Genomic DNA, 23717 nt, shown 5'->3' on the forward strand with positions numbered 1-23717 from the left:
GCTTAAATACAAAGAGAATTATTGCAAGTAAATTCAAAGTTGCTAAATAAAAAGAAGTAAAAATGACAGGTTACTATCCATTGGAGAGAATGAAGAAAGGATCCATGTAACCAGTGGTGCTTGATCTAAGACTTGAGAGAATAGAGGGATTCTATGAAGTAGAAGGACCGAGAGAGTGTATCCCCTGAAATGTTAAATGGCTTGATAATCAACAATTCAGCTGATGTTTATCAGTGGTTTCAAAAATGGTGTGATTCTTAGCATCCTCTGCCTTCTCTACCAATGTCCAGCAGCTGCAGAAGTTGAAGGAATCTCCATAGTGTCCAGAGTACAGGACAGGAGCTTGAGCTCTGGAGATGGTTTTGTACTTGATGTCAGGAAGACGCAGGTTTGAATCTCTTTTTATATACTTTTATGTATGTTTTATATAATTTGTCTTTATTTATGTTTATATAGCCTGTCTAGCCCACTGGTCATTGTGTGGGTGCAGCCTGTCAAACTGAGACCTGTTAAAACCTCAGCTTAAAAGGCCAACTTCTCCCATGCCTCCAGGGCCATCTCCAGCCTCAGAGCCTCAGTTTCCTTATCATTGAAATGGAGATAATGAAAGCAACTGTTTCACAAGATCGTATAATGATTAAGTTAAAGCTTTTAAGTCACTTAGCAAACCTCAAAGCTTCATATAAATGTGAGTTATGTATAGCAAGGGAGCGATTTGTAATTTTTCTTCCTTTTGTGGGTTCCCACAGACGATGAATCCATCCCCAAGTGGTCAGCACGTGGGTGGTGAGTCTTTGCCTGAGCTAAGTTGGGTCACAGAGAACTGGGGCACCCTTTTCTGGGGAACCTACTTCTTGGTAACTAATAATACCAGGTAGTAAATCATCCTTCCTTTCCTGGATCAAGGCTGGGCTTTAGGGAGCAAGTGGATGGTGGGTAGTAGAGAGTACCCTCCATTTCCACTTTAACAACTCCATACACCGATCTGGTGCTGATGAGAAATCCATTGTGGAGAAAACAGCAACATCTGTTTCAATTATAAAGCAGCCCCACTCTTCTCCCATCCCCTTGACTTTGCTGAATGGCTCCTCCATGAGGCAGTGATGACCTCTCTTTCCTAATTACTCACTAGCTAGATCACATTTTTATTATTGTGCGGTACTCTGAATGCCGCTATACTATATATAAAGTACTGACTCTTATAAGTAAAGAGAATTTATAAGAAATGAGAGAACAGCTTCACTAAAAAATAAGGTGGTCTGCCAGCAGAAGTCTCACAAATACATTCATATTAATTTTCTGGCAGATCTGCCTCCCACAAATGATATAATAGAGATCATCTCAATTAATAACTGACTCTGAACTTGGAAGTGAAGTGAACTAATAATGAGAGGACAGTGGTTCCTTGGCAAAAACTTTATAGGTAATTTTTCTTATTTTTTTTTTCCCATCGATGTGAAATCTGATGATAGGGGTTGAAAGAAGGGAGGGGTTGAAGAAATGAATTGCAACCGAAAGCAGCCTGTGTTGCATTCTCTCTGTCACATGGAACCCACTTAATACTAGGGTTTGTTCTGACAGCTACAGCAACAATGAGAAGATTTCCCAGGTAAGACAAATGATTCTGCAAATTCTTCTCCTTCTTCCTCATTGTTGCAGACCAAAGACGCCCAGCCAGGAAACTGATATAAAATGCTGACATATGTCAAAGAAACATCCTGATCGGAAATAAGATCATTACAGATCATATACAATTGGGCTGCAAAATCACTCCAAGCAGAAGAATCATAAATAATTTCTGCATAATTCAGGCTGGGATAGCTATTTTTGCAGGCTAGGTCGGGACCTGCCACTGTGCTGTCAACAAATTATCTTACTAACTTTGCAGTTTGGTTTCACTTACATAACATGGATTCCAGATGTATAAACTAATAGGTACAGCCCCACACAAGTCATCAAATTAATATCACAACAGAGTTGGATTCCAGACATTTTCATGCTGCATAATTTATGTGTTGTGTATACCTTAACTTTACTATGCTCCACACATACCTGGAGTCTGTGGGTACACATAGATATTGCCCTTCACTCACACACAGTCTATGTAATCACCTGCTACCCATCATATCCCTTAAATTTCACATGACTCAAAGTTTTGTAACCTTCCCTGATCCCAACAAAAAAAATTTATGATGCTCTCCTATGCCACCATTACTCTGACATAAAGAAGGATTTTTTAAAATCCCCATATAGAGTGTTTGTGATTATACATATACAAGTCCATAGATACATGAGGTAACCAGTAATTTGAAGCTTAGCAAATAATGCATATTTGGTATGGGGGTTTATATGTGCCTTTGTAGAGTGCAGAGTTCAAGGAATAATTCTTGGCAAAAAGCAAGGATTTCTGATTCATTTAAAATGATATATTTTAAAGTATATCATTTTAAAATGATACAACTAATCATCAAAAGAATCTTAAATTTTATTTAATAAATATATTATGTAATTTGAAAATGGATATGGTCTAGCTTTATGATATTAATCTATAAATTGATCAATAAGTATTAAGTTTATATAATTGATGTGTGCCTATATCTAAGAGGTCAACAGATTTTATGTTTGAAATCAATAACAAATAGTTCATATGGATACAATCCTACACACAATTATCTTCTATAATTTTACAGCTCATACAATTCTATAATTCATTGCTGGGATGTGAATAATAGAATCATAAAGTGTCAGCCCTGGAAGGGACAGCTTAGCTCATCTATATTTTCCAAATGAAGAAATTGAGACTTCTTAAGATTATATTATATAAGGTTTCTCATTTGGTGGAACTCATGTAACCATGACAGAACTGGACTAGACCGTAGTTCTCTTAATTCTGAGTATAGTACATTTCCCATTTCAATATATATATATATATATATATATGTATACGTACACATATTATACATGGATATATGTGTTTATACGTGTCAGACATTTATAAAATATATGGAGAGACAGAGGTACAGGAAGAGAAAGACAGACAGGCACATACATCAAATAAGAATGAATATATCGTATCACAGATTACCCCAGAGATTTACTCTACTTAACAGGTGGAACAGATGATAAATGGATTAGCCAGCTGAATAGAACTGTATTAAAAAAAAAAAAAAACTTTCTGAAAAAAAATCAATCTTCCAGAGGAGATTTGGGAAAATAAAATATGATCAACTGTGTCAGAGAACTTCAATAAATCGATGACTTCAGGCCTGGTAAACAGTCTGATATATAGCTCCCAGAGTATCATCACCAGCTATCGTTTCCTCTATAATTGAACCATAGGATGAGTCAAAGTCAAAATCAAAATCATTAAAAATGATGGTTCAAGGGAAAATTAATTTATTTGCTGATCAACAAAAATCAAAGTAATTTCAGAATCTTAAGGATGGCACAACTTAGTAGTATTACTATACATGTTTGTTTTTTTTTTTTTTTTTTAATTTAAAATTAGACATAGAGTCTGACTTGTAATACAAAACAAACCTTTTGGTGCTTTTTTTGAAGAAGTGTTTTAACCCAGATACAATCAACTAATCTACTTACAACCCTAAGCTGATCCAAGAGCATGAAGGTGGAAAACCTACCCTGAAACTATGCAAGAATAATCTCTGTGTTTCCAGGTGAAAAGCAATAAAATGAAAAGGAAATTACTCAATCATTTTTTTTTTTGTCTTTGGGATTTTTTTGTTTTTGTTTTTTGCCTTTCTGGATTTCCTGTGTAAGGGAGTAGTAAATGTGGTTATTTTTCAGAGTTCCAATGATATCACAATATAATGAGTAATGTCTTGATTTAAAAGAGGCAGAATTTCATGAAGTTGTCAGCCTTATTCTCTCTTCCAGAGTCATCAAAATCTGGTGGCGAAATAAAAGTCAAGACTTCTGATGGTGATCCAGGATGCAGTGGATGACCTTGGCTCTAATGGACCAAACTCACACATCTGCTTTAGCCTCCTTCAGGTTGAACAGTAGTAGGAGGTAGGGGGGGAGAGTCTTCACATGCTTAGGGCAGACAATCTCAAGTAATAAGAAAAGTTAAAAAGAAGCAGCTACTATGTACTACTATACTCAATCACTCTCTGAAAGATCAAGCTCATCTCTATGGTTATAAGAAAATTAAAGTTATGATTCATGGTATAGATAATAAGATAACAAAAGTTGTTGGAAGCATAAGCTGAACAGTCAAAATTGGAACAGGTAGTAGTCTATATGATATGATTTAAGAGAGTTGGAAAAACGTTTGAAAGGTGTCATTAAATAAAGTGCCTAAAATTCTACCATTCATTCTAGTGATTTAAACATTGCCTTCTCCCCCAATTTCAGTTTTAAAATATTAATGCTGCTGAGAAGGAAAGCACATCAAACTACTGATACCTTAGGTAAGATTGAGTTTATAGACTATTTTACTGATGACAGGAGGGATTTGTGACAATACTGGAGACAAACTGGTTCTATAGAAAAGGAAGAGAACAGAGAAATTAGAGAAGATTAGGACATCAAAGGCAATTTTACTTGAAAAACAAATTGACAAAACTGTTCATCTATTGAATAAACAACTGGGCATGGGTCTGGAACATAAGGGCATAAAATATAGTGAACATTCAAAGGAAAATGTCTTTTCAGTGAGACGTAGAAGCTATGGAAAGGAAAGAGCTATTGACAAAAATGTTTTTTATTTCCTTCATTCTTCTAAATATGTAAAGATTTACCACTTCATATACATGTATGTCAGTCAGTCTGTCCATTTATCTCATTGTATGCCCTAAATTTATTACTTCTCTTTTAGAAAGTAGATAGTATGTTTCCACATTGTTTCTCTAGAATCATTGATATTCATTTTATTGCTCATAGTTCTTATAGCTTTCAAAATTATTTGTCTTTAGGTATTGTTTGTACTCATTTCATTCTTCATCAGCTTATAAAATCTTCAATATGATTTTTTAAATATAATATTGATGTTATAGTTTAAATTGTTCTTTTGTTTCTATTTATTTCACTCTGTATCAGTTCACATATATCTTTTGGCATTTCTTTAAAATCATCTATTTCCTCATTTACTATAGCACAATTGACTTAATATTTTTATAGTTTTTTATTTTTCCAAATACATGCAAAGATAGTTTTCAACATTTACCTTTGCAAAATCTTCTGTTCCAAATATTTATCCCTCTTTCCTTTCCTCCTTCTCCCCTCCCCTAGAGAGCAATCTGAAAAAGTTTAAACATGTGTAATTCTTCTAAACATATTTCCATATTTATCATGCTGCACAAGAAAAATCAGATCCAAATTGAAAAAAAAAGCATGAGAGGAAAAAAACAAAGCAAACAAAAACAACAACAAAAAGGTGAAAATTATGCTTTGATCCACATTCAGTCTCCATAGATCTCTCTCTGGATGTGGGTGGCTCTTTCTATCACAAGTCTATTGAATTGTCTTCAATCACCTCATTATTGAAAAGAGCCAGGTTCATCATAGTTGGTCACCATATAATTTTATTGTTGCTCTGTACAGTGTTTTCTTGGTTCTGCTCATTTCACTTAGCATCAATTTATGCCTTTCCTTGCTTTTCTGAAATTACCCTGCTTGTCATTTCTTATAGAGCAATAATGTTGCATTACATTCATATACCATAACTTATTCAGCCATTCTCCAACTTATGAGCATTGACTTAATATTTTTAAGAAAACTATAAACTTAATCATATTGATAACAAACTAAACAAAACCATTATTTTATCAATGGATACAGAAAAAGCTTCTGAAAAAATACAACTTTGATTTCTGTTTAAAACACTAGAAAACCTAGGAACATATGAATCTTTACTTAAAATGATAAAAAGTATGCGCCTGAAACTAAGAGCTACCATTACATATAATAACCTGGCATTACATTACATATAATAACCCAGTAAAATTAGGGTGAAATGAGAATAAGCATTGTCACTACTCCTCTTTGACATAGTACTAATAAAGTTGGTTATCACAATAAGAACAGGAAAAAATAAATTAAAATAATAAGCATAGTTAAGGAAGTAAAATTATCACTTTTTGCAGATATATATATAAAATCTATATCTATAGAATCTACATCTATCTATAATCTATAGAATCTATACTATATATAGAAACTATAATTAAAGAATCCCAAAGCAGCAACTAAAAATAATTGAAACAATAATTGCAGAAAACTTTCAGAGTATGGAATAAATCCACACAAATAAATCATCATTATTTTGACATGGATGCCAACAAAACCCAGCATGAAGAGGTAGAGAAATCCCATTAAAAATAACTGGAATGTATAAAATATTTTGAGATCTACCAATCAAGATGCACACAAAACTACATATAATTACAAACCACTGTTTACAGAAATTAAGACAGACCTTGAATAATTAGAAAAATATTGTTTCATGGGTAAGATGAGTCAACATTATAAAAATGATAATTTTACCTAGATTAATTTACTAATTCAATGACATATCACTAAAACTACCAAAGGATCACTTTATAGAACTAGAAAAAAATAAGAACAAAATTCATATGATAGAATCATATGAAGACTATATCCTACATATCAAAAAATCTCAAAGAAAACCATGAAAATAAGTAGGAATGAAAGGTACCTAGTAGGAATACATCTATAATTTGCACTATTTTCCTTTGGGAGTTAATTTTCTAGCTGAATTCATAGACATCTCCTCTGTAGACATGGCAATTAGTGTACAAGCTTTATCTACCAATATTTTTCTTTCTTGTCTACCAACTGCTCAATTTGAGGAAAGACTACTAGGTCTACTGAGTTTCTAATCAAATTTTTCACTCTGGCCAACTCTTAAGGGAATGTGGTTCTTTAACCACAGCTGTTATCTAGATCAAGGATTCTTAATCTTTTTATGTGTGTCATGGATCCTTTAAGCAGACTCATGAAGTCTATGGTTCTTTTGCAGAGTGATGTTTTTGAATGCATATAATAAAATACATAGACTTACAAAAGAAATGGATTATTGAAATAAAGATGTAATTTTTTTCCCATTCCAAGTTCATAGACTCTCTGAAAAAAAAACTCATGGAAGTCTATTAAGAACCTGTGATTTAAAGATTCATCTTCTATGGACATATGACTTAACAATTGCTTCTCCATGTGATACAGGCCCTGCTTCCTCAGGAACCATAGTTATGGAAACCTTGGAAAAGTTCTCACCCCTTCAAGTCCTTGTTGCTGTCAAATATCTCAACATTAGAAAAATTTTTATCAGTCAAAATGTCATAAAAGAAACTTTGATGTTGAATTCTAGAGACCATGGGATCATTTCATCTGCCTTGCAACTGAAACCTCTGATATATATTGTCTCCCTTCAATTAGAAAATAAGCTGCTTGAGAGTAGAAGCTCTTTCAGCTTTTCTGTTTTTATATTCAGCACTGAAATGTAGCTGAAACATAGTAGGTGCTTAATAAATGCTTTTTCATTCATTAATTCATCACAATTTAGCCATTTTTACAGTCCAGGGAGACCTAGGAGGTGCAGAGGAATCCTATCTGGCATATTTATATCAAGTGGATTCGATATAGATTAAATGACTTATAGTCCCTTGCAATTCTCATTTTCCACGATCTTATGGAAAGAGCACCTGCATATTGCATTATAAATAGTAGTGCCAATGATTTAGGCAATCAAAATCTGCCAAGCAGGGAAATGAGAAGTGAGACTGGGCGAGGGGACTCTTCCTTTATCTAATATCTTCAGCGTTATGTAGGGATCATTCTTCATCTACCACAGCAACCGCAGCCGCATTTGCCCTCCAAATAGATATTACATTTCATAAAGCCAAATCAGCCTCCATGACAAAGTGTGTGTATTTAGAATTAAGGCCTTTTTAATACCAGAGATTAGAAAGGATCAACGGAGCTGAGGAGGAGGAATCTAACTATCCATTTGCTCAGACTCCTATTGCTTGCAATGAATCCTGGGGATTGGTCCTAGTGTTCATGTTAAAGTTGAACTTAGGTAGCAGAAACCAACCAAAAGTTTGTCCAGGCTGGGCCAGCCCAGAAAGACACGACATTAGAAGAACAAACAGGAAATCCAATCTGAGAGGAGTGCGTCCATGACTGTATGTCACGGCATCAAATAAATAGCATCTACATTATCACTTACCTTTTTTTAGAGTCATAGGATATCAATTTAGAGCTGGCCAAAGATCATCTGTGTTAACCCCCTCCTTTTATAAATGAAGAACTTGAGGTTCAAGCTTCCATAGAGAATAGGCTTGGAATCTAAGCCCACTGACTCGAGTCAGCTCTCCATGTTTCATTCTTTTTACTTGTATTCTCAGTGCCAAGCACAGTGTCTGGCACATAGTAAGGAGCTAAAAAAATATAGTTGTTGATTGTTTGATTGATCTTTCTCTTGAGGGCAAGCTTAATCACCCTGGTTCCAAACAGTGAGATGAGAAATCTGAGGCAAAATATGGCTGACTTGCAGAGGGGAGGATGGGCCTGACTGAAAGAGTTCTCTCTAAACATCAACATTTCCTTCTTACATTCACCTTCATCTCCATAAAGGAAAATCAGGACGGCTGAAGCTAGGGAGAGGTATCTGACCTTGCCAACTAGATGCTGCTCTGACATGAGACAGCTCTCCTTTAGCACATATTATTAGGGATTCTCACCAAGTACTATGTTTTGAGAAGAGTTACTCCCTTCATGTTTTGAAAAAAAAAAAAAAAGTGTAGGGAATGTGTCTTTTTTTTCAAAACATGAAGAATCAGATAATTTTACTGGGATAAAGCAGATCTACCAGTAAAATTATCTGATTCTTCTTGAACCCTTATTGCCACATCAATTCTTCCTTCCAACTCTGACATTTATCATCTAGTCCTGGGAACTCAGGCCTTTTGAAAATATTTTCTGTTGTGACAGGGCAATCTTAGAAGAATCCCAGGAGTTAGTTTCTCCCCATTGGTATTTAAAAATCTTTCTTATATTTTAATCAAATATTTTTATGTCAGATTGGTTGCTTAACCATGGCTTCTTTGTCATAATCCAGTTATACTTTTTCTATCAAGAGAACTCTATATTAAATAACAAGAGCATCTAGGTGGCACGGTTGGTATAGAATGCCTGGCCTGGAGTCAGGAAAACAAGAGTTCAAACTTGGTCTCACACACTTAGGAGATATATGACCCTGGGCAAGTCGCTTAACCACATTTGCCTCACTTTCCTCATCAGTAAAATGAACTGGAAGGAAATGGCAAAACCCTCTAGTATATTTGTCAAGAAAACCCCAAATGGAATCACAGAGAGCTGGACATGACTAAAAATGACCAACAATATTAAATATCAAAACATTAAAAACAACTCCTATCAGAAATACATAATGGAGTTTCCTCAAGAACTGTACGGCACATCTTAGGCAGATCCTTGCCCTTTAGACTTTTCCTTGAAGGTGCTCTCTCCATCCAGCTCAAAGAGGGTTTCCAGACTGGACTGATAGCAAAGCTCCTCAGGGCCTTGCCTATTGAGAATGGTAGCAACGCAGGCCAGAGGAATTACAAGGATGCCTGACTCTACCCCCTGGACTCTCTGTGCTCTGCTTTGAGAGGATGAATGAGCCTGATTTCTCTGGGGGCTGGCAGCTACCCAGAAAACCTGCCTTGGCCAGGGGACCATCTCCCATCCACCTCTGGTGTTGGTAGGAGATTGTCTAAGAAGAGACCTGGGCTGCCGGTGGAGGAGCAGCTGCCAGGTTGGGCTCTGCCACTTTGAGGAAACGATGCTTCACACTGAGCAGCCTGAGGGCTTCTCCTCTGTATCAACAGTCCCTTTCTCTCTGTACCTGAATCACCGTGTCCGGCCGATATCAAGATGATTAGAAAGTACTAAGGCTGCACATTTTCCATACCACAAAAAATAATAACAGGTAGACGCTTTGATTTCTAGGGAAATAAGGACTCCTTGCTGCACTTCCTGTCAGGCTGGCCCTTTGAACAAGCTCACTCCATAATTTAGAGTTTGAATCTCGCCTTAAATGGCAGTTAAAAATTGCATGTGGCAGTTCACAATGAAATTTAGCTTGACAGCTTGGACATAAAACTAAAAATAAATGACTTCACATCCAAATAATAAGTAATAACAATGTTAGCCTGCATAAGAATAGCAGGGCTGGATTCAAATACAATATTAATTTTAGGAATATGAGTGACTAGGGAGAGACAGAGGCAAAGAAACAAATCCTTCATATAGCAATAGTCTCCTCTTATCCCCCAGGCAACTGGCTGCCTTTCACCTCGGCGGCTCGGCAATTATGTGGTGTAATGGAAGCAGCGCAAATAAGCAGAGAGATTTTATTAACCCAAATGAGCAAATCATCTGCGTATTATTGCGATTTGATTGACACTGACAAGTGTTGAGCAGACACGGGTGTGAATATGATAAAGAAGCTCTCAGGAAAGCCCTTGATAATGTTACTCTTGATAAAGTTGCTTGGCCAGCCTCTCTAAGTAAATAAAGGGGAAAGGCAGATGACGCATATTAATTCACCCAGTTTGCAGCCCGCTGGAAGACTAGGGGGAAAAAGTTGCAAGAGGTTCAGTGCATGGCATTTGATATGAATACCAAAATTGCATTCATGATTCGCATAGACTTTACAATAATATATTAATATTAAAAGTAAAGGTCATTCCGCATAACAGTTAAGCTTGCCTGAGCTTCAACCTTTATACCAATAACCGGCTCGAAGAAATAAGTGAGAGATATTTGAATACTGTAAAAATAAAATAAAAGTGCGGGTGGGGAAGCGCAGCGGCCGCTAGGTAGCTCAGGTGGCCCCTAGCCCACCTGCACTCTCCCGGGACAATTAAAGGGCCCCCGGGAGGATGCCCGCATCTGAGACAGCTGGCGCCGGCGGGGGGAGGTGATTAATTGCCACAGGCCTTGAGGCCTCCGCCCGCGAGCTGCGCTCGCTCCTCGGCTCCGCGGGCACTAATGATTCCCTCCTGAGCTCCCCGGCAGCGAGCGAGCGAGCGAGCGGCCGCGCCGCTGACGCGGCTCCAGAGTCAGCACAAAACTTTGCCCGGCTGCTGGGGCGCTCGGAGCAAGCCGGGCCCGGAGAGCCGAAAGCTCTGTCTCGGACAATTTAGGTAGAGACCTGCCTGGAGGGAGGGGGCTGGACCAGATGACCTCTGGAGGGACGATGCTCTCATTCTGTCAGCTGGCCGGCTCCGGGGCTTGGCTGGGGAGAAGGATTTGGAAATAAAGGGAACTCCATGAAATGGAAAGTGCCGAATCTGGCGTCTGAGGAACAGGGTTTCGAGTCTGGACTCGGTTACTTACTCCTTGTGTGATAAGGAATGAGATTACATGACCTCCGAGCACTCTTTTAGCTCTGGATGCATGCAGGTGGATAGCCCAACAGAAAGATTTGGGGGTAGAGCAAGAAGTTCCCATCAGATGAGTAAGAAAAACTCCATTCTTTTTTGTCTGGAGAGTTTACTTAACTCCTTATCAGATGAGAAGACTATCTGGTCTCCGCAAATTGTGTAGAATAGTTAAAGAATTTATTTAAATCTGAATTATTTAGTAGAAAAAAAGTATCCCCAGTTTCCTGAAGTTACTGTGAATACCTGTCCTGATCCCAATTTATAGAGTTCACATGGCAGATGACCCGGGTTTAAATACATCCTCTGCTATTCATTACCTGGTTAATCTCAAGCAAGTAACCTAAGCCTAAACCTGCTTCTTCTGAAAAATGACAGGGTTGAATTACAAGAGTTCCTTTAAGCTTCGGATGAATAAGTTTGTCCCTTCCAGCTTGAATTCTGTGATGCTATGAAGTCGGACAAGTCTGCAGACCCGGGGCACTGTAGAGATAGGCATGGCAGATCGTACATTAAGATTAGACATAAGTGACTGAAAAATAAACAAATTATTTCTGAGGTGAATTTTCCTGGTTTCTTATTACAAGAGCAGGTTCACAAGATTGGTCTCCAAAGCAGCACTCAACAAAGTATTTCAGCTAGTCTCTCAATAATTCAAGGGGCTTAAATGAAATCCTTTTTTTTTTTTTTCAAGTTATCCCTAACTCATGTGTAGTTACAAAAGTAGAGTCTTGGATTTAGTCAGAGAACTGGGGTTCAAAAACCCATTTTGCCATTTACTACTTGTGTGATCCTGGGTATAATGCTTAATCTCTCTAAACTTCAGTTTCTCTATCTGTAAAATGAGGGGTTTGGATTAGATGCTCTCCCTTTATAGTTCCCTTCCAACGTTCTGGCTCTAAAACTATAATCAACCTATCAACACTTGACCTTGGAATTCTGATGGAGCTCCTTCCTAGAATTACCCATGGCAATTCTGGTCATTTTTAAAAAGGCTGCTCATTTTTCAGTAAACTTAAAACTAGACTTAATTTTGGTGAACAAATTTAAAAGACAAAAGTTTCACAAACGTTTGTGAAAAAGCTTAAGGGATTTTTACAAATTTATGCAGGAGGCCTTAACAAAAACAAAAAGTCCCTGCAAAATCCTTAGATCAGGTTGCCACTGTATGTGAAAAACTTTATTTCCTACACAAATCCCAGAAGAAGTGGTCCCACAAAAAGGTTGTATGTGAAGTTCTGAATCTGCTCCTCTAAACAAATTAATTACATGAAAAGAGTAAAAAATGTATGTGACCATACTGTATATATGAACTTGATTGTACCTTAAGATACCTTAGAGATCAATGAAGGCATTTCACTTTGGTTTGTTAACCTTTTAATATAATGTTGTCAGAAATTTATCTCCAAGAAAAGTCAATGTTAAAAGCCAATAAAATTTTTTAATAAAGCATCAGCTCACCATGTGCTCAGATATGCTCTGATTTTTTTCTTATTAATACAGAAACACAAACTAAGGCTAATGGGAAAAAATGCCCACATATTCATCAATAGACTTTTTCTTTAAGATTTTCCCCTCCTGAAAACACAAAACTCCAAGTCATTCATAATTTAATTGTAAATACTTCGGAGAGAAAACAAACATTTTCAGACCAAGATCAAGGTTGTCTTTTTTTTAAAAAAACTCATTGGAGCAATGAATATTTTATTTATAATAATTAATAAAATTTGGGAATTGCAAAAAAAAATCCAGTCAAATACACCTTCAAATCAATTTAAAAATTAATTGAATTTAACAAATTCGATTCCATTCAACAAGCATTTTTTAAAGGCTAGCCCTCTGTGGATATAAGTTCTTGTCCTTGCGCTTACATTTTGTGGATGAGAAGAGGAATGTGACATCTAGTAGATTAAGCAAGAGATAATTTGAGAAGCTAAGTGCAAAGGCGAGATCCAGGTAAATGGCTGAGAGAAAACTGGAGAAAGATCATTTTCATCTGGTAAGAAGGCCGGCTTTTGTGAAAGAGGTAGTCTTGAAGGCAGGATTTCCAGAGGAGATGTGGGATATGGAGAAGTTCATTCTAAATATGTGGATGATTTAAGCAAAGGTACAGAGATGGGAGAAATAAGATTATTGTATGAAATCAGATTATTCAAGGTCTTCAATGCCCAAATACTTTAACTACAGGCAATGAGGAACAACGGAAAGTTTTAGAGTGGAGGAGAAAAACGACTGTATTAATACATTTGGAAGATTTCTCAGGCAGCAAGTAGTTTGGACTAAAGAAAGAGATGGATGAGAAGGAAGGAAAGAAACAAGCATTTATTAAATACCTACTGTGTACAGACACTGTACTAAGTTCTTTACAAATATTATTACATTTGATCTTCACAATGATGCTCAGAGGTAGATAAGACTAGATTTGAAATCAGGTATTCTTGACTCCGAGGGTAGCTCTCTGTTCTTATATGACTAAAATGACTGAAGGCAGGCAAAAAGACCATTTGGAAGATGGAAATGGGAGTGGAGAGGGGGGGCTAGTGTAAGAGATGTTACAGGGCTAGAATAGACAAAGCTTGGAAATGGACTTCATATTGGAAGAGGGAAGAGTCAAAGATGATTGGGGTAACAAAACTGGTAGAGTGGTGGGGTGGTGGTGCATGAAATAGAAATAGTAATGTAGGAGAGATGTCCCATGAAACTGATGGTCATACAGAGAGAAGAGTCTTTGTTTGACATTTTGATCCCCTTGAGAGAACAGGGTGGGAAACCTATCTTGGGACATAATCATTAACACCTCATAGAAGAGAAGTGATACAGGATGATTGTTGTCTTTGCTTCTCTTGTCAGCTGAGGGTTGGCTTAAAGGGAATTGACAGACCCAAAGCTGCCCCTTTCCAGAGAGATTCTAGAGAGAAATGTGATCATTTTAGATATCCCACATCTCCTAATGGACTTTGTTATCTGGAGATGAAAGGATGGAGGGAGTTGTTTGGATATTCATTTATTTTTCCTTTGGACCATGCCCCCAGCCTCAATGCTAGAAGTGTCAGTCAAGGACAAGCAGTGTCAGAGCCTTTTGGTCTAAAAGACTGCAGCAGTTGGAGGTAGTGGTGGGGTAGAAGATTTCTTAGACCCTGAGCCTAGGTGTGTAGACCTAGACCTCATGGAGAGTAAGTAACAAAGGCATTGCAAAATCATACATATTTTCCCCCAACAGTGATCCCTGTCTGTGTTATCTCAGACTTTGGGGTCCTAGGCTACATGTTGTAGCTGGGTTTAAGGGACAAGATTATGAAATTGGCTTGAGATATATAATTTAACTCTGAAATTTTAATCCTCTGCTGTCCTGGGATAGCTGGCCCCAGTTTTGCTTCCTTATTGCCTATTCTAATGCATTTAATTTCTTTTACTTGTCTTACTGCCATAGCTAGCATTTTTAGAACAATAGTAGTGATGATTGTCATCCTTTCTCTATTGATGATCTTATCTAGCTTATCTCCACTAGAGATAATGGTTACTGATGATTTAGGATAGATACTAATCATTTTAAGGAAAGCTCTACTTATTTCTGTGCTCTCTAGTGTTGTTGTTATTCTTAACAGGAACAGGTGTATTTTGCCAAAGACCTTTTCTGCATCTATTGGGATAATCACATGATTTTTGTTGGTATTATTATTGATGTGGTCAATTATGCTAATACTTTTCTTAATATAGAACCATTCTTGAATTCCTGGTATAATTCCCACATAGTTGTTGTAATGTTTGGTTTTTTGATTATATTGTCATAATCCCCTTGTTAATGTTTTATTTATTTTTACATCAGTATTCATTAGGAAAATTATTCTGTGATTTTCTTTTTCTGTTTTGGCTCTTTCTGATTTTGGTATCAATACAATATTTGTGTCATAAAAAGAATTTGGTAGGATTCCTTTTCCTATTTTCTAAAGAGTTTAATTAAATGTTTAGCAGAATTCACTTGTAAATCTATCTGGTCCTAGGGGATTTTTTTTTTTTTTTTTTTTTTTTTTTTTTTTAGTGAGCTCATTGATCTAGGCAATATATAGAATATAAATATTCATCTATTTGACTTAGATTTATTGGCATACAATTGAGCAAAATAACTCCTACTGATAATTTTAATTTCATCTTCATTGGTGATAAATTTACCTTTTTCATTTTTGATACTGGTAATTTAATTTTCTTCCTTTTTTTTTTTTTAAAGCAAATTAGTCAGTGGGTTTATCTATTTTATTGTTTGTTTGTTTGTTTAAAACCAGATCCTAGTTTTATTTTAGTTTAATGGTTTTCTTACTTTTTTTTTTTTTATTAATCTCTCCTTTGATTTTCAGGATTTCCAACTTGATATTTAATAAGAGATTTAAAGTCAGCTGTTTTTCTAATTTTTTTAGTTGTATACCCAATTCATTGATCTGCTCTTTCTCTAGTTTACTGATGTAAGCATTTAGAGACATAAAATTTCCTATATTTCTTTGCATCCAATAAATTTTGTTTTGTTGTCACACTGTTATTATTTTCTTTAATGAAATTATTTATTGTTTCTATGATTTGTTCTTTGACTCCCTAATTCTTTAAAATTATTTAGTTTCCAATTAATTTTTAATCTATGTTTCCATGGCTCTTTATTGTATGTAAATTTTACTGTATTATGATCTGAAAAGAATGGATTGAATATTTCTGACTTTCTGCATTTGATTGTAAGGTTTTTAATGCCATAAAACATGATCAATTTTTGTGTTGTACATGTACAGCTAAGAAAATGTATATTCCTTTCTATTCCTATCCACATTTCTCCAGAAAGCAATCATATCTAATTTTCTAAAATTCTAAATTTCTAAAATTCTAAAATCTAAAATTTAGATAAAATAATGTCTAAAATTTCTAAAATTCTAAAATTCATCTCTTAACTTCTTTCTTGTTTATTTTATGGTTAGATTTATTTAATTTTGAGAGGGGAAAATTGAGGTTCCCCGACTAGTATAATTTTATTTTCCCTTGGCGACTCATTTAACTTTTCCTTTAAGAACATGAATACTAGTCCTTTTCTTTCTGCTGGTATGACAGAGAGCTGACCCATTTCTCTTCATGCAACCTAGATCCATCCTTCTTCTTGAAGCAATTCCCCAAGGTCTCATCATCAAGACTGAACAGATGACACCTTGAGATATCTTTAAAGCTCACAATGGCTGGGTGACACAGATCACCATGACTCCCCATTTCTCAGCCATCCTGTCCACTTCCTGAGATAAGATCATTATCTTATGTAAGCTTCCCAGAGATGAAACAAATTGTGGAAATCCCCAGTATGCTCCAGGGGTCATTCACACTTTGTGTGATGTGATGACCCTCACAGTTTGCTCCCTCAGTCTCCTGGAATGTCACTCTAAGACTATAGGATCTCACAACTGGTACTACTACCAAGCACTTTACTGGTTGCACCAAGGATGTGCTGAGTGTAGCCTTCTCTTCAGACAACTGCCAGATTCCTGGGTTCCTGGGATAAGACCTTAAAGTGGGTGTCATGTGTCCATTTTTTACCCACCAGCAGCAACCCCATCATTGTTTCCCATGACTGGTTTAAGTTGGTCATTACTGAAGACAAATGACAATGGTCCCATGGACTACCTAACACAGTGGCAGCTCCTTTTCATGGCTCTCTTTGTGCCTCAGGAGGCAAGGATGGTCAGGCTATGCTGAGGGATCTCTGAGGGTCCATGAGGCACCTCAGTAATCTGGATGGTGTTAATATCATCAGTGCCTTTGCTTCAGTCTCAGTCATTACTGACTCTATGCTGCCACTGAGCCCAACATCAAGATCTGAGACCTAGAGGGCTAAGTCACTGTGGACAAGCTTAAACAAGAAGTGGTCAGTACCAGCAAAAGACTCAGCCTCCCCAATGCACTCCCTAGCCTGATCTGCTGATGACCAGACTCTATTTGTTAGATATACCGAGAACTTGGTATGGGTTTGGCAGGTGACTGACTATTGGCACTTGGTAAAGTGGTCAACTATAATTCAGATAATTAAATAAAGACCTTAATTTCTGCCTTTTGGGGGGGAAATGATGATATAATATTTGGTGCATATATATTTAGAATTGATATTACTTCATTGTCTTTTGTACCTTTTAGCAAAATGTAGCTTCTGTTTTTATCTCTTTTAATTAGATCTATTTTTGCTTTTTTTTTTTTTTTGTCTGAGATCGTGATTGCTATACCTTCAGGTTTAGCTGCAGCATAATGGTTTCTGCTCCAGCCCATTATTTTTACTTTGTGTCTCTCTTCAAGTATATTTTTCTACACAGAATATTGTGGAATTCTGGTTTTTAATATACTGCTTCCATTTTATGGGTGAGTTCATCCCACCCATATTCATAGTTATGATTATTAACTCTGGGTTTCCCTCCATTCTGATTTTACCCTGGCTATTTCCTTGACCTTATATCTCTGAAATTTGGCTGCAATATTCCTGAGAGTTTTTATTTGCATTTTCTTTCAGGAAGTTATTTATGGCTTCTTTCAATTTCTGTTTTACCTTTGAATCTAAGATATCAGGATAGTTTTTTTTGATAATTTTTTGAAATATGATGTCTAGGCTTTCATAGATTTTAGGCATCCAATAATTCTTAAATTATTTCTCCTTGATTTATATTCCAAATCAGTTGTTTTTCCAATAAGATATTTCTCATTTTATTTTAGTTTTTCATTATTTTAATTTTGTTTTATTGTTTCTTGGTGTCTCAATAAAGTCATTAGTTTTTGCTTACCTAATTCTAATTTTTTAAAAATTATTTTTTTCAGTGAGTTTTTTAAAAAAATCTTTTTCCATTTGACCAATTCTACTTTTTTTTTTTTTATTTGACTTATTCTAGTTTTCAGGATGTTATTTATTGAAGAAAATTTTGTCTCTTTATTAAGCTGTTGACTCTTTTTTTATGATTTTGTCACATCACTCTAGTTTCTTTTCCAATTTTTTCCCCTCTCCCTTTCTTATTTGATTTTAAAAATCTTTTTGAGCTCTTTCAAGAGTTCTTTTTTTGTGTGTGTCTCAGACCAGTATGTATTTATCTTTGAGGTTTTGAATCTAACTGTTTTGGCTTTGTTGTATTCTTCTAAGCCTGTGTTTTGACCTTGCTTGTAAACATTTTGTTGTTGTTGTTTAATCATTTTCCCAGTCTATTTCTTAACTTTCAACTTTATCTTAATATTAAGGTTTACTCCCAATGCAGAGGGATCATGGCCTCAAGCTTTAGTTTTTTTGTGTAGATATTTTCAGAAAGTCTTTAAGTCTTTAGTTTTTCCAAAAATGTATGATAAAAGTAGAGATACAGCCACTGCTTTCCTAGGCTGTGGTCTGTTCTGTGAATGACCACAAGCTTTCTTTTCTGCCCTGCGACTGTAACCAGCTATAGGCTCATATAAGCACATGTGTTAGTGCTTCTTCTTGCCTGGGACTGTGATGAGGAACTTCATATGAGCAATGCAGTGGCAACAGTGAGTGCCCACAAGGGATCCCTTTCAATCGTCATCTGTGTACTGACAGCTCAGGAAGCCCCACTGCCAATTACCTCCAAAGTTATCAGTTATCTCCAAAGCCTTCTTGTGACTTGCTAGTCACAACCTTTGCAGGACACTTCACTCTACTATCACTTTAAGGAAACAGACTTTTCTAGATAACCTAAGTTGTCTTGGGCTGAAAAATTTTCATTCTGTTTTTTGGTTTTTGGTTTTTTTTTTGTTAGTTCTGTCACTCCAGGATTCATTTTGAGGCAACAATTAATTAATTAATTAATTTTTGCTGAGGCATTTGGGGTTAAGTGACTTGCCCAGGGTCACACAGCTAGGAAGTGTTAAGTGTCTGAGGCCAGATTTGAACTCAGGTCCACTGCACCACCTCGCTGCCCCTAGTTGACCCAATTTTGAAGGAAGATGGATATCTTACAGTGGGATGAAATGGAGAATCAAGCATGGATAGCATAGTAGAGCCAAAATAATGTGATGGAGGAAAAATAGTGTTCACTCATTTGCTGTGCTGGGAAATATACTTTAAAGTTTCTCTCAATTTCCTGTTTCAATATTGCTGTGGATGTCTAGCTTTCAGTGCTCTGCTGAGAAGCCACTATTTTGGACATTAACTCCCCCTACCCAACTTCCATGAGTCCCTTGATAGATGTTGCCCCTAATGTGTTGTGGAAACAGAGTTGAGATAAGCTGTTCTCAGGAGATGTGTGTTGGGAGGGAGTAGGTTTGCACAATAAGGCATGTTTGATTGAACTCCCTTTTATATACCTTGCATTTTATTCAAAATAAATGTTCTTTCCAATGATGTCATGTGAGTTGTTCTAGCTATATCAGAGGAGATCTGGTAGAAGAGGGAGTTTATAATAGGGAGATAAAACATTAAACACTTACTATTTTCCTGGCACCTTGCTAAGATTTGGGGTTTCAAACAAAAGCTAACAAGACAATCCTTCCCTTTATTTCCTTTCTAATGGGAGAAGACAATTTTTGAGGAGTAATGAAAGGAGAAGGGGACAACCTCTGATGGAGCATGGTGAGGAGACAGCTAAGAAGGGGCCTGCAGATTTGTATTGTTTCAAAGATAAAGCAAAATTTCATCAGTTCCAGGGGAGCCAGGGACAGAAGTATGATGATGAATTGTGGACTGAAATATATGATTAAGTGCTATGCACCTGACACTGTGGAAGTAGCCAGTTTAGAAGACTTCATCTGGAATAGTCCTAATTATTTTTGTTCTTTTAGTAAGATCATTTTGAATACTAGGGTCAAACTAAATCTATTAGAGATACCCAAAGACTGACATCAAAAATTTTCCATTGAAACCTTTAAATCAGATGAATAATTTGAAATGACCAGAATCAATTGTCAGAGAAATTGTTTATTGCTGAAGTGACTTTGGGAAACCGTCAGTGTATAACTATTTTTTAGTTACCCCGAGTATTGTTCTTGGAGAACTGGTGCCCAGTGGCAATACTTTGACCCTCATTGAGGATTGTAGGTTTAGTGGGGCACCTAGTTAATGTTATAGTTAAGGAATTAGAAAAACATTACAGAGGTAGGAACCCTTTGGGGAAATGTCAAATACTGTCTGTGGTAACCAGAGAAGGTGAATTGATAGCTATATTGTGGAAATTGAAGCAGTAACATATTTTGAAGAGCTTAATAGGGCTGTTTAGAAGCTAGTTATTAAGCCTCCTTCTGCATAAGAGGAGTTAATGAGAAAATTTTAATGCCTTCCTAGTGAGAGAAAGGATGACTGAGGAGGAGATGAGAGGCCTGCCTGGGACGATGCCATTGCCCATGGCAGCCATGCTGGAGGAACAGCAGCCGTCTTGGAATCTCATGCCACATTATCTTTATAAGGTATAATGGATGGGGTCCTGTCCTTTCATTTACTCATTAGCTCTGTGATTTTGGATAAGTCACTTAGCATCTCTGAGCTTCTAATTCCCTAACTGTAAAAATTAGCTGTTTGGACATAATGATTCCTAAAATCCCTTCTAGTTTTAAATCTTTGATTTTATGATCCTTGATTAATGGGTCAAGTAGTTGTCTAGCAATATATTCCTCAATAACCAGTAATTTTAAAATCACAATTAGTCCCAGAGCCAACCCTAATCAATGGACTGAATGTAGAGGGCTGTGGTTCTTATGAGGGTGGGATTAACAAAACCTTTTGAAATAATGAAGATGAAATGAGACTCATATGGGAAAATGTAGGAAACAAAGGGATAGCCTCAGGGAACATGATTTTGTTTGTTTAGTTCACAGACTCCTTTAAAAGAATGCATTTTCGGCCTCTATTCCAAAAACATCCAAAAAAGGGGAAAAGTGATGTGACTGATGTAGGCACCAGATGATGACAGATACCAAAAGTTGAGGTTTGGTCATGTGAAGAATTCACAATTGCCTTTTTTTTTAAAGACAGATTTATTTAGGAAAAAGGTTACAGGCAAAATGAATGATACAGTAGACATCAGGAATGGTAAATATGAAACAAAAGTTGGGAGAATATACAAAGGTGTTTTAATAAGTAATGATGGAAAAATCCACTAGGGAACTTGTCATTTATCTGGAAAAAGGAAACACCTCATGAGGTTGCCCTTAGCTGGCAGACTAAATCCTTAAGGACTTAGCACCCTAAAAAATGTTAGCTAGCTACAAGGAGGAAAAGTGGAATTGAGAAGCATTGTAGAGTTAGGGAATGCCTTACAAGACATGGTGGGGTTAGGAGAGAGGGGCATTAGAGAGGAATAAGGAAAAAGGCACTATGAGGCAGAGTGCAATGGCAGACTGACCCAAACAAGAGCAGTGGCCATGGAATGGGCCATAAGTAAATTTATAGAGAGAATTTAATCTCAGGGACTAGACATAACTTGGATTTCTAACTGGATTACCTCCGGAGGATGAGACCAGGGAACTAAACTAATCTTGATTATCAAAGCCTTCTTCCTGACAAATTTTTATCACTTCTTCAGCTTCTCTCTGCCCCACACCCACCATTTAGGACTGCTTCAAAAGGACCTATTTGTACAAAAATATTTACCACTTTTTTTGTGGTGGCTAAGAATTGGAAATTAAAGAGATACTCCTCAGTTGGGGGAAGGACTAAACAAACTGTGATGTGATTGCAATGGAAGATTATTGTGCTATAAGAAATTACTGGCAGCTGATTTCAGAAAAATCTGGAAAGATTTACATGAACTGATGCATAGTGAAGTAAGTAGAACAAAGAGAATATTGTACACAGTAACAGCAGTATTGTTTGATGAAAAATTGTGAATGACTTAGCTAATCTCAGAAATACAGTGATCCAAGACAATCCCAAGAGATTTATAATGAAGCATAGTGAGAATGCCTCCAGAGAAAGAACTGATACTGTTTAATTACAAACTGAAACATGCTATTTTTCACATCCTTCTTTTTCATTTTTTTCTTTGTGTCTTCTTTTACAAAATGACTAATATGGAAATGTACCTAACTGTACAAGTATAACCTATATATTGCTTATATATACTCTTAGGGAGGGGGAAAAGGAGGAATAGAATTTGGAATGCAAAACTTTAAATAAAAATATTGAAAAATTGAAAAATAAACAAAATAAAAGTCAGCATTCTAACACCAATCTGTCTTCATGATTAGAGAAGTTAGCTAGATGACTAGATGGGAAATCTATGTCATTCTTTGATGCTTGCCACTATTAGGAGAGGAAGATCTCTGATTTCAAAGTCTATTTGTGAAGGCCTTTTGTTGGACAATTCAATGAGAGGATAACCTACTAGAGAAATGATACCAACATTCAACCAAAGAAGCCAAGTTATATTTTGCTATAAATGTGGAAAATCTGGGTAAATTTTGGTATTAAAGAAAATTTGGAATTGATTTACTTTTTTTTTTTTTTATTTAATAGCCTTTAATTTACAGGATATATACATGGGTAACTTTACAGCATTAACAATTGCCAAACCTCTTGTTCCAATTTTTCACCTCTTACCCCCCCCACCCCCTCCCCTAAATGGCAGGATGACCAGTAGATGTTAAATATATTAAAATATAACTTAGATACACAATAAGTATACATGACCAAAACATTATTTTGCTGTACAAAAAGAATCAGACTCTGAATTATTGTACAATTAGCTTGTGAAGGAAATCAAAGATGCAGGTGTGCATAAATATAGGGACTGGGAATTCAATGTAATGGTTTTTAGTCATCTCCCAGAGTTCTTTTTCTGGGTATAGCTAGTTCAGTTCATTACTGCTCCATTAGAAATGATTTGGTTGATCTCATTGCTGAGGATGGCCTGATCCATCAGGACTGGTCATCATCTAGTATTGTTGTTGAAGTATATAATGATCTCCTGGTCCTGCTCATTTCACTTAGCATCAGTTCGTGTAAGTCTCTCCAGGCCTTTCTGAAATCATCCTGTTGGTCATTTCTTACAGAACAGTAATATGGAATTGATTTACCATAAATTGATGGCTATTGATCAACGCTGGGAAATGGAGATGGGATCAGAATCAGGGGATCAATGCAAGCTCCAAAGAACTTAACTCTTATTAAGAAAAAAAGTTGTGGGTTTTTTTGGTGAAGTAATTGAGGTTAAGTGACTTGCTTAGGCTCACATAGCTGGTAGACATTAAATATCTGAGGCTGAATTTGAATTCAGGTCCTCTTCACTTGAGGGCTGATGCTCTAGCTATTGAACCATCTAGCTGGTCCTAGAAGTTAACTCTTATGAG

The 23717-nt window shown here is 36.3% G+C and overlaps 1 pseudogene; it reads left to right on the plus strand.

The window, feature by feature from the left end:
* Positions 1-14598: 14598 nt before the first annotated feature.
* LOC111718534 lies at positions 14599-17485 on the plus strand (annotated as a pseudogene).
* The last annotated feature ends 6232 nt before the right edge of the window (positions 17486-23717 follow it).

The sequence above is a fragment of the Sarcophilus harrisii genome, chromosome 2, assembly GCF_902635505.1.
Source record: "Sarcophilus harrisii chromosome 2, mSarHar1.11, whole genome shotgun sequence".
Taxonomy (NCBI): domain Eukaryota; kingdom Metazoa; phylum Chordata; class Mammalia; order Dasyuromorphia; family Dasyuridae; genus Sarcophilus; species Sarcophilus harrisii.